The sequence below is a fragment of the Sciurus carolinensis genome, chromosome 9, assembly GCF_902686445.1.
Source record: "Sciurus carolinensis chromosome 9, mSciCar1.2, whole genome shotgun sequence".
Classification (NCBI taxonomy): domain Eukaryota; kingdom Metazoa; phylum Chordata; class Mammalia; order Rodentia; family Sciuridae; genus Sciurus; species Sciurus carolinensis.
In genome coordinates this window covers 46,466,626-46,476,966 of record NC_062221.1, presented here as the reverse complement: position 1 = coordinate 46,476,966, position 10,341 = coordinate 46,466,626, and positions in this window count along the sequence as shown.

The window sequence follows — 10,341 nt, the reverse complement described above, 5'->3', positions numbered from 1 at the left end:
GTATTATCCTATTAGTATCCCAAGGCTGTTGTAATAAAGTATCACAAACTGGGTAAAAACAGTATACTGTTATTAAAACAGTATAAATATATTGTCTTACAGTTCTGGAAGCAGAAATCTGACATCAGTGTGTCAGCAAGAACAATCTCCAGTACCACTGCAAGAACCTTTCAATAATTGTAGCATCTGGTGGGTTGCTGGCAATCTTTGGCATTCTCTGGAAGCAGCTGCATCTCTCCAGGTTCTACCTCCATCACCTCTCCCTTCATCTCTGTGTCTTTACCTGGCCATCTTACTATAATGGAACCAGTCACAATGGATTAGCAACCCATCTTATTTCAGTATTACCTCATTTTTACTAGCTAGATCTGCAATGACCGTATTTCTAAATATGATGACAATTTGAGGTGTTGGACATTAGAATTTCTCTTTTAGGGGATATAATTCAAACTTTGAAACTGGAAGGCAGCAAACTATCCATCATCAAATTCAGCGACTGTTTTTATAAATACTTTTTTATTGTAACACAATTTTTATGCTATAGCGGTAGAGTTGAGTAGTTATAACAAAGACCTTAAGGTTTCTTAAAATTTCAATTTTTCCTATCTAATCCTTGATTCAAAAGTTTGCTAACCCTCACATTACACTAAAGTCAGTATTTTGCTGTTGTTAATAAGCAAATAAAACTGAAAAGAAAAAAATAGAGGAAGAGAGAAAGAATGACTGTAGTTTGAAATACGTTGCTGCATTATTTTGTAGCTCCTTCTATTGCAAGATGGTGTTTACTTTCCCATTTATTGAACTTAAACTGGACGTGTGACTTGTTTTGACTAATATAATGGGGTAAGCGACACTGAATGGATTCTAAATACTAGGCCTCAGAATTTTCCCTAGCTTCCTCCTTTGCCTATGCATAATGGCTCACTAGACTCCTAAATGATGACAGTGGAAAGGGAGTCAAGCCAACTAATAGCCGGTAGCAAGGGCTTAGATATGTCAGTGGGGTTAGGAAGATTCTCCAACCCTGGACATCTTCCTGATGTCTTCATATGAGGAGGTTCCTGGGTGAGATCATCAGAGGGACCACCTAGCTGAACACCTACCCAACTCAAAGACCTATGAGAAATAATGAACTGTCATTGTTTGGAGCCACTAAGTTTGAGACCATTTGTTACATAGCAATAGATAACTAAGACAGAGAAACACGGACTTGAGAATACAGTTGTTTTAGGAACTCAACAGAGTGTGACATGTAATAGCGAGCTGCTTTGCTGTTCTAAGAGGTATTTGCCAGGTGTCCAGCAGAATTTTGTCCCTCAGGAAGATGAATATTTCAGGTCCTCCTCCTTTTTTAGTTTTAAATATGACATATCCTTTTTTATTTTTTTATTTTTACAGACTGCATTTTGATTTATTGTACACAAATCGGGTACAGCTTTTCATTTCTATGGTTGTGTGTGATGTAGGTTCATATCATTTGTGTAATCATACATATACATAGGGTAATGATGTCTGTCTCATTCCACCATCTTTCATACCCTCTCTTCCCCCTCTCATTTACCTCTACGTAATCTAAAGTTCCTCCATTCTTCTCTTACTCCCCACTCCTCCACCCCCATTATGTATCATCATCCACTTATCAGGGAAAACATTTGGCTTTTGGTTTTTTGGGATTGTCTTATTTCACTTAGAATGATATTCTACAATTCCATCCATTCATCTGCAAATGCCATAATATTATTCTTCTATATGGCTGAACAATATTCCATTATATATATATATATACCACAGTTTCTTTATCCATTCCTTTTTAAAGAGTTCATCAAATTCTTTAATATGATACTCCAGAACTCCAAAATTTCTGGTTTATAATGTACAAACTACAGTTGTTTGCTACAATTAGCTTATGTATAGTATTATATGGATAAAATAATAGACTTCATAATTTAATTTTAATGATAAGTGATTGGTGATTCAACACAACAAGTTATTTTCTTTTAACATAATTCTGTAGCCAAAAGTAGCAGACAGTGTGGGAATCATGGCACTGCATGGTTTCTTGTAGACATTTGAAAAAAAAAAAAACAACCCTCTTTTATGTACTGTCATAATAAGGTAAAGAACAGAAGAAATTTGCTTTACTCCAGGTGACATGAATAAGATGTGAAAAATAACACATTTCAAAAAGTATATCATTAAGAGTTTATATTATTATTTTTTCAATATAATAAAGTATATCACCTATGTACTATCTCCCAAGATCCAGATTTAACTGTAAATATTTACACACTTAAAATTCTTCATTGTTGTTTCTCTTTCTAACTTCATTCCAAAGATTTATATTGAAGAGTTATATACAAATGGTTTTTGGTTTTTTTTTATTATTTCTTGGTGTGTGTGTGTGTGTGTGTGTGTGTGTGTGTGTGTGTGTGTTTTCTTTCTGCCTTTTTTTTTAAGGAAAAATTTTAAAGGTGGTAGCTTAGCTAGTTTTATTGAATATACCACAGGGAAAACTAACTAAAAACATAAAATTCATGTTCTTAAATTAGACATAGAAGACTTTCCCTGCTTTTATTGAAGCAACAATAGATCTTGGCAAAGGCCTTACTTGAAACAACTAGAGTTATTGTGACCTAATGAAGACAAAAGATACAGAAGATGTGAAACCTACTAATACAGAAATAAGTCACTGCTGTCCATTTTAGAAGCATGAAAGTATCTTGTTTGAGTATTCACTGAGGGCAGGGAGGGAGTGAAGTGAATTATATTTATTCTATCCCTGTCCTGATTGTACTTTTAAAGTCAACACTTGCTGAGTCTCACAAATCATGAATGTTAATATTGAGAATTTAAAAAAAAGAGCTCTAACTACAATTTGCAAGTGTCCATCCCTGTAGCATACACTGTAACACTCTTTTAACCATTTCCATGCCTGACTCTGCATTTTATTTCTCATTTTGTGTTTATATGCCATATTTTTCCACTTGACTGTAAACACATTCTTTTAGATAATAAGAGAAAAGGGGTAAGGGAGGCTGATCATTTATTAGAATTAAACTCTCTGGGTTAAATTCATTCTAAATGTTTGCTACACCCAATTACAGGAAACTGAAGAAACATTAACTACATTAAAAAAAAAAATTAACTGATTACTAGTGAATTAAGAAGGAATAAAGCACTAATACTATGCTATAGAACCCCTTCACATACATTGCCTCTGTGTGGACCCTCTATTTGCATAATCTTTCAATCAGCAGTAGGTAACAATTAGGGTAAGGGATTCCATTTTAACCACTCCTTTCTCAGGGAAAAATGGATGAATTTGTTGAAGTTTTAGAGAAAAATAGTCAAGGCCTACTCTAGATGTCTTTGCTACTGTGTTTTATGATGTCACACTGGAAGTAACACAATTATTTTGAATCAAATAGCATGGCTACAGTAATGAACCAATTCTCTCCATTTTATCTAACACAGGTCCTGAGAACTATTACAAAAAATCTTTTATATATTTTAATAATTACCAATTACTTATTCATAATTAATGAATTACTTGTAAGTAATTCAATAATTTTTTAATTTAACCTCATTTCAGCACTATTTCATTTATTCCATATCTCCTTACTTTAATCCATTTCATCTTGCTGGACCACATCCTGGAGTAATTCATTTTGCGTACAACAATGGAAGGTAGTTTTTTCATACCTTGCATATCCAAAATTATCTTTATATTGCCTTTGTGTATGAATTTTAGTTAGGGAGTGTGCTAAAAATTCTCAAATCTTTTAAGATTGCTTCCATTTTTACTAACATCAGATATAGTCATTTGGACTTTTGATAACAATCTCATCTTCTTCTCTACATAGGCATTTTATTTTTCCCTGGTTTGAAATTTTATGTTTGATTTTTATGTTTGACGTCCCCAAATCTCATCAAGATATATCCATTTATGTTTTGTTCATTTGTTTACACTAACCTTGCATGCTACTTAATTTCTCCTTTGAATGGAAGAATACATCTTTCATAAGCATTGAAAATTTTTCTTCAGTTAGTGTCACAACCTAGTACTTCTTATCTTCAGTTCTAAGTCAATTTGAGTACATAGATAATGCAAAATCTTTCTATACAAACATATTGATGTTCCTGATGTTTGGATACAATTGATCTTACTGCCACCTACAACAGTGTGTACCAATTCCTCTAGTCCAAAAGGAATATTTCACTTCGTTAGACATGGTGACTGGTTCAGAGACACACTTGCAAGTCCTTTGGCAAAAATTTTTCTCACAGTTTTTGAAGGAAATAAACTCTCTCTTCCCAGGGAAGGATAATATATAAGGTGAAAGTCTCCAATAATATTCCAAAAAGAACAAGCAAAAGATAACATTTAGAGGCAATAGAATGAGAAAAAATATATATAATCATATACTCATTGCTTTCAGCCTGTACAAGGAAGCTGGACTGCATTGTTTTGATGTCATTAAGTCAGGTCTACATTTTCCAATATATTCTTCCTTTAAATTTCTAGGTGAGATTTGGTCAAAAAAGAACTTCCACTACACGTGGAATGTAAAGGTGAGGCAGCAACATGTGTCTCAGAAAGACATTGTGATCAAAGATGCTGGACAGCCTCAGTGGTGCCTCTTCAATTCCAGCTTGTCTTCCCTCTCTTCTCCTTGCTCAGCTAGTCTTTCTGACTGGGAGTCATGATGACTAATAAGAGCACTAAGTTCACTACCACATGCTCGGACATAGACCCAGAGACCTAGAGACAAGAGGTTATCACAGTACTCTTTATGGCACCCCTTCATGGTTCCACTGTGGCAGTTGGAAATGGTGGGCTTATTAGCTTTTCCTAAATATTTTGATTTGTCCATCTATGCTAGCACTTGAGGAAAATTAGTCAGAGTCTATTTCTCTGCTCCTTCTGGTCCCTATTTCAGATCACCATTTTCCCAGCAACTTCTACATTTCTGTGAGGTTTAATTTCATCAAAATTTCTTATTCCTTGAAAATAGGAACTACTATAGTATCAAAAGGGGGCCTGGTTTTCTTTTGGAAAACTTGGAGACAGTGATAAATTATGAGTTCAGAGCTTTAATTGTCCATTCCAAGGATTGTTTAAAAAAAAAAAAAAAAGAAAGACTTTGAGAATCACTTGAAGGTAATACTGGATTTAGACCCAAGGAGTTGGGACCTGTCTCCCTCAGTCCTGAACTTTAGAAAACTCTATACAGTGTTACATTGGCACGATTTATTGAAATTTCTGGGTTCCCCCAGCATGGAAGTGGTCCATGTGGATTCCTCTTAGGTGGAGCATCTCAAACCTGAGCCAGGACATTTATAAGCCTCGTTGTGGAAAAGAATCTCAAATTCTGTTCCAGAAAGGTAGGGTGGTGAGTGGATTACTTCCACCATCTGGAACACTAGATAAATCACAGTCCACTGCTTTGTTTGAAATAGCACAATGGGAATGGTGATACCATGCTGACTTCTTGGGACACTCACTCCCATTGGACACAGGACAAATCCAGGACTCTGGGTTAATAATGGTACCCTAATGGATCTTGGACTTCAACCATATCTCTAGGTCTGTGCAACAGTTCTCACCAATTGATGCCCTGACCTCAGTGCTATCTCTGATCTATAACACCTGGGAGTGGCAATGGTAGTAACAGGTAGCCTTGACCCTGTGCACTCCCACCAGAGGCATCCAATAGGGTGACCCTCTCCTGTCCAAAGACCCTGCACTACCTGTAATGCAGTTTCCAGGCATGGGCTTGCCTACCAGCTCTACATTGTTCCACAATGTCAGTGGGCCACTCTGGTTGACATCTTTCATTTTGAGTCTATGTGGTTATGTCATACTCCCCCAAGCCAATCTTAAGCCCTAACAGATGAGTTACAAGAATCCTTTGTGTGAATGGAAACTTTCTTCTCACTCCATCCACAGGGCCCTCATATAGGCCAAACATTACATTGTAGAAATATGATGCTGACTCAAAAAGTTTATGAGAAGATATGGTGGAAAGATAAGCTAACTATGGTGAATTTTCACTACAAAATCCTAAATAGGAATTTTTAACAAGGTCAGATTTTAAATTATTCACATTTTCCTGCGTACCCTAAAATATAAACAAAGCATAGTAAACAGCTTTTGGAAAGTCACTGGAAGCTATATAGCTGATGAAGCATTATGAATAATAATACAGCCAGCATTAAGTACATGGTATTAGGGAATCAAAGGAGCAAGAAGTTCTATATTGTTTCAGTTTACAAAAGCTTGGAAGGTCATAGCATTATGAATCCATTTAGCATTTTAAAAATCTTCATGATTAATTTTAACTTGCCCTGAGTATTTTTCCATAGGAGCCTCTTGTATTATGGATGTAATATGATCTCAAATCTCTCTGAGACTGTTAATTATACTTCTTTTGTTATTTGGACTTATTTGCTCTATTGAACATTTCTTCTTATATACTCATTTTATCTCTTGAACTCATTGGCTTCAATTCTCCCTTATTACTTTTCATATCCAAGGCAAGGATATAAAGTAGACCCACACCATATATGTAAATATTTAAGAGTTATATTTCATTTAGCAAACCGTCAAATGTTACATATTCCATACTTTTACCATATCAAGTACAACTTCAGAAACACAACTTACAAAAAGTTGCTCTACTGTTTTTATGTAACTGAAGTTGGTAAAAATGTCAGACTACTATATATTTTTTACTATGTGTATCCAAGTCTGGGTTTGTTTGTGAACCAGTAATGTTTAGAGTGGCCTTGCCTTCATTAAAACCAGTGATTTTATTTTCAAATCAGGATGATCATACATTGTACATTGTATTTATGGTAAATGACCTAAAGCAGAAGTCAATGGACTCTGGCTATCAGAACAAGGCCGACCCATGACCTGCGTGTTTGTAAGCTAAGAATGGCTTCCACCACTCTTTATGAAATACAAAATAATATGCAGCAGAGACTATGTGTCGCTCTCAAAGCCACAAATATTTAATGTATGGTCCTTTGTGGGAAAGTCTCAGATCTAAATAATTAAAAATTAAAATGCAACTGCATTTTAATTGTAAAAATTTGTGTTTGGCAAAAATTTAAATCAAAATAAACATTGAAAATTAACATTACTTTTCTATAAACTGCTAGAAATATATTTTTCATCTAAAATATTTTAAACTATTACTTAATATTGAATTAAAACCAAATAATCATTAATAAAACCAAACTATTAGTTCAAAATTATTTGATTACAACAGAAATTCTAACTTTTTTTAAAACATTTTAATAATTTTTATAAATATAAAATTATTTAGAAATCTGGCACTCAAAATTTTGCAAGTTGCCAATGTATAGAATCAGTATTGAACTCCACAGTACCCATACCACAATTGGCAAGAACAAAATAAATATTAATATAATAGTAATAGAAATGATTTAACATAAAAGTGTTTTTCTCATCTTCAAATATTGAACATACCCTGCTAATTTGTGAGTAGTTCCAGAACCACAAATTTGAATACAAAGGGAAGGAAGAAAAAGGACCCTTGGCAATACACTTCCTTAGACAAGATTCTATTACATTTATGATCTCAAAAAGAAAGAACAGGCATGATGATTACTTTTTCTCTTCTACAGAACTAAGTGTTTCTTTAGTTTAAATTATTGCTGTACCTCAAAAAAATGTCACTGCCATTAATAGCAAAACTCCACAAAATTTCCTTGAGTTGGGGCACTCAGACATAGATGTCTTTTGTACTGAGGACATACAACAAAAGATTCCTGGACACATTAGAGTACCTGATAGGTAATAACACATTTCACCACATAATAATTGCAGATTTTATGTCTTTTTTTTGGCAAAAATGTGAGGTGCTATCATTATCTAAAGCTTTTTATTTTTGAATGTGACAATATTACTTAAAATCATTTATTACCAAATTGTTTTTGGTACAAAATTAGGATGCATGGATACTCATGAATATACCTTCAAACAGAGTAGTCCAAATCCATGCACACCTTTTCTTCATGAGAGTTTAGTGATCATTTTTTCCAGTCTGGAAAAGAAAACCACGTCAGTTGTTCTTGATTTATGAATTACAGTCGAAATATTACACTTGAGAAGATTTACTACAGTGTTGTGAAGTATGAACTGAAAAAAGTAATCCTCTGTGTCTGAAGATTCTGCACCTCTACCCTTGGTTTCATTATCTGTTGCACTGTTGGACACAGCACCATGTATATAAGATGTGTTTACCCTTAGTATTGCAGCACTCCAAACAAACCACACAAGTTGGTTTTGGGAATACACTGACAATGTCCCTGGGTGAGAATACTAGGCTTCTGCTGGCAGTGCACAAGAAGACAAATGAGCTTCCACATGCCACTGGTGAATACACTGCTGCTCTGCACACCTTTTAACCAGCTCAGGAACAGTATTGCACCATGCAATAAGTATAATTACATGATTAATGGTTATGACCCATTTTTTTGCAGTAAAAAAATAAGAATGCAAAGATTATATCATAGTGATAAGTATGAAGTGAAATATGGGACTCAGCAGAATAAGTGGGCATGTTAATGCAGGGCACCAGTTAAAGTATGGGGTTCCTTGTCCAATTGGAGGGATTGGCCCCTTAACAGTTTTAGTTTTCTGAATTCTTTGGTATTTGCTGGTTGTCTAGTCATACTTGTCACTGGGACAGCATAGAATTAGCAGTGTTATTCTACAGTACCACTGTTTGTTTCAAGCTCAGTCTTCCAATATTTATCAGAACAGGAAACAGGAAACTTGGAGTGAGTTTTTGCATTCTAGGTTTATGGGTTCTTGTCTTTGTTCATTATTTAAAGTTTCAGAGGGCATCATCCTCAGTCCTTATGCTGATCATCTTGGTGTATCATAGTGCTGTTTTTCCCAATTCATATCACATGTCCTCTTGATTCTTCAGAGCACAAGAGGAGAGCACAGAAAGAGAAGGGCTGCCCAATTTGTAGTCTGAGTGTGTAATTTTTATGGAATTTCTCTAGAAATTCTCTCCTTGTGTGATAATATGTGATAATTCTTTTGTAGTGGTATCCTCTTTGCTTTATTTATTTATTTATTTATTTTACTCTTTTTTTATTATTATTATATACAAATGGGATACATGTTGTTTCTCTATTTGTACATACAGTCAAGGCATACCATTTGTGTAATCATACATTTACATAGGGCAATGATGTTTGATTCATTATTTTTTTTCCCTTCCCCCCACCCCTCCCAACCCTCCCACCCCTCTTTTCCCTCTATACAGTCCTTCTTTCCTTCATTCTTACCACACTCCTTATCCCTAAACCTAAACCTAACCCTAAACCTAATGCTAACCCCTCCCACCCCCCATTATATGTACTCATCCGCTTATCAGCGAGATCATTTGTCCTTTAGTTTTTTGAGATTGGCTTATCTCACTTAGCATGATATTCTCCAATTTCATCCATTCGCCTGCAAATGCCATAATTTTATCATTCTTCATTGCGGAGTAATATTCCATTGTATATATATGCCACAGTTTCTTTATCCATTCATCAACTGAAGGGCATCTAGGTTGGTTCCACAATCTGGCTATGGTGAATTGAGCAGCAATGAACATTGACGTGACTGTATCTCTGTAGTATACTGATTTTAAGTCCTTTGGGTATAGGCCAAGGAGTGGGATAGCTGGGTCAAATGGTGTTTCCATTCCAAGCTTTCTGAGGAATCTCCACACTGCTTTCCAGAGTGGCTGCACTAATTTGCAAACCCACCAGCAATGTATGAGTGTTCCTTTTTCCCCACATCCTCGCCAACACCTATTGTTGCTTGTGTTCTTGATAATCGCCATTCTAATTGGGGTGAGATGAAATCTTAGGGTAGTTTTGATTTGCATTTCCCTTATTACTAGGGATGTTGAACATTTTTTCATATATCTGTTGATTGCTTGTACATCTTCTTCTGTGAAGTGTCTGTTCGTTTCCTTAGCCCATTTGTTGATTGGATTATTTGTATTCTTCGTGTAGAGTTTTTTGAGTTCTTTATAGATTCTGGAAATTAGCACTCTATCTGAAGTATGGTTGGCAAAGATATTCTCCCACTCTGTAGGCTCTCTCTTCACATTGCTGATAGTTTCCTTTGCTGAGAGAAAGCTTTTTAGTTTGAATCTATCCCAGTTGTTGATTCTTGCTTTTATTTCTTGTGCTATGGGAGTCTTGTTAAGGAAGTCTGATCCTAAGCCAACAAGTTGAAGATTTGGACCTACTTTTTCTTCTATAAGATGCAGGGTCTCTGGTCTGATTCCGAGGTCCTTG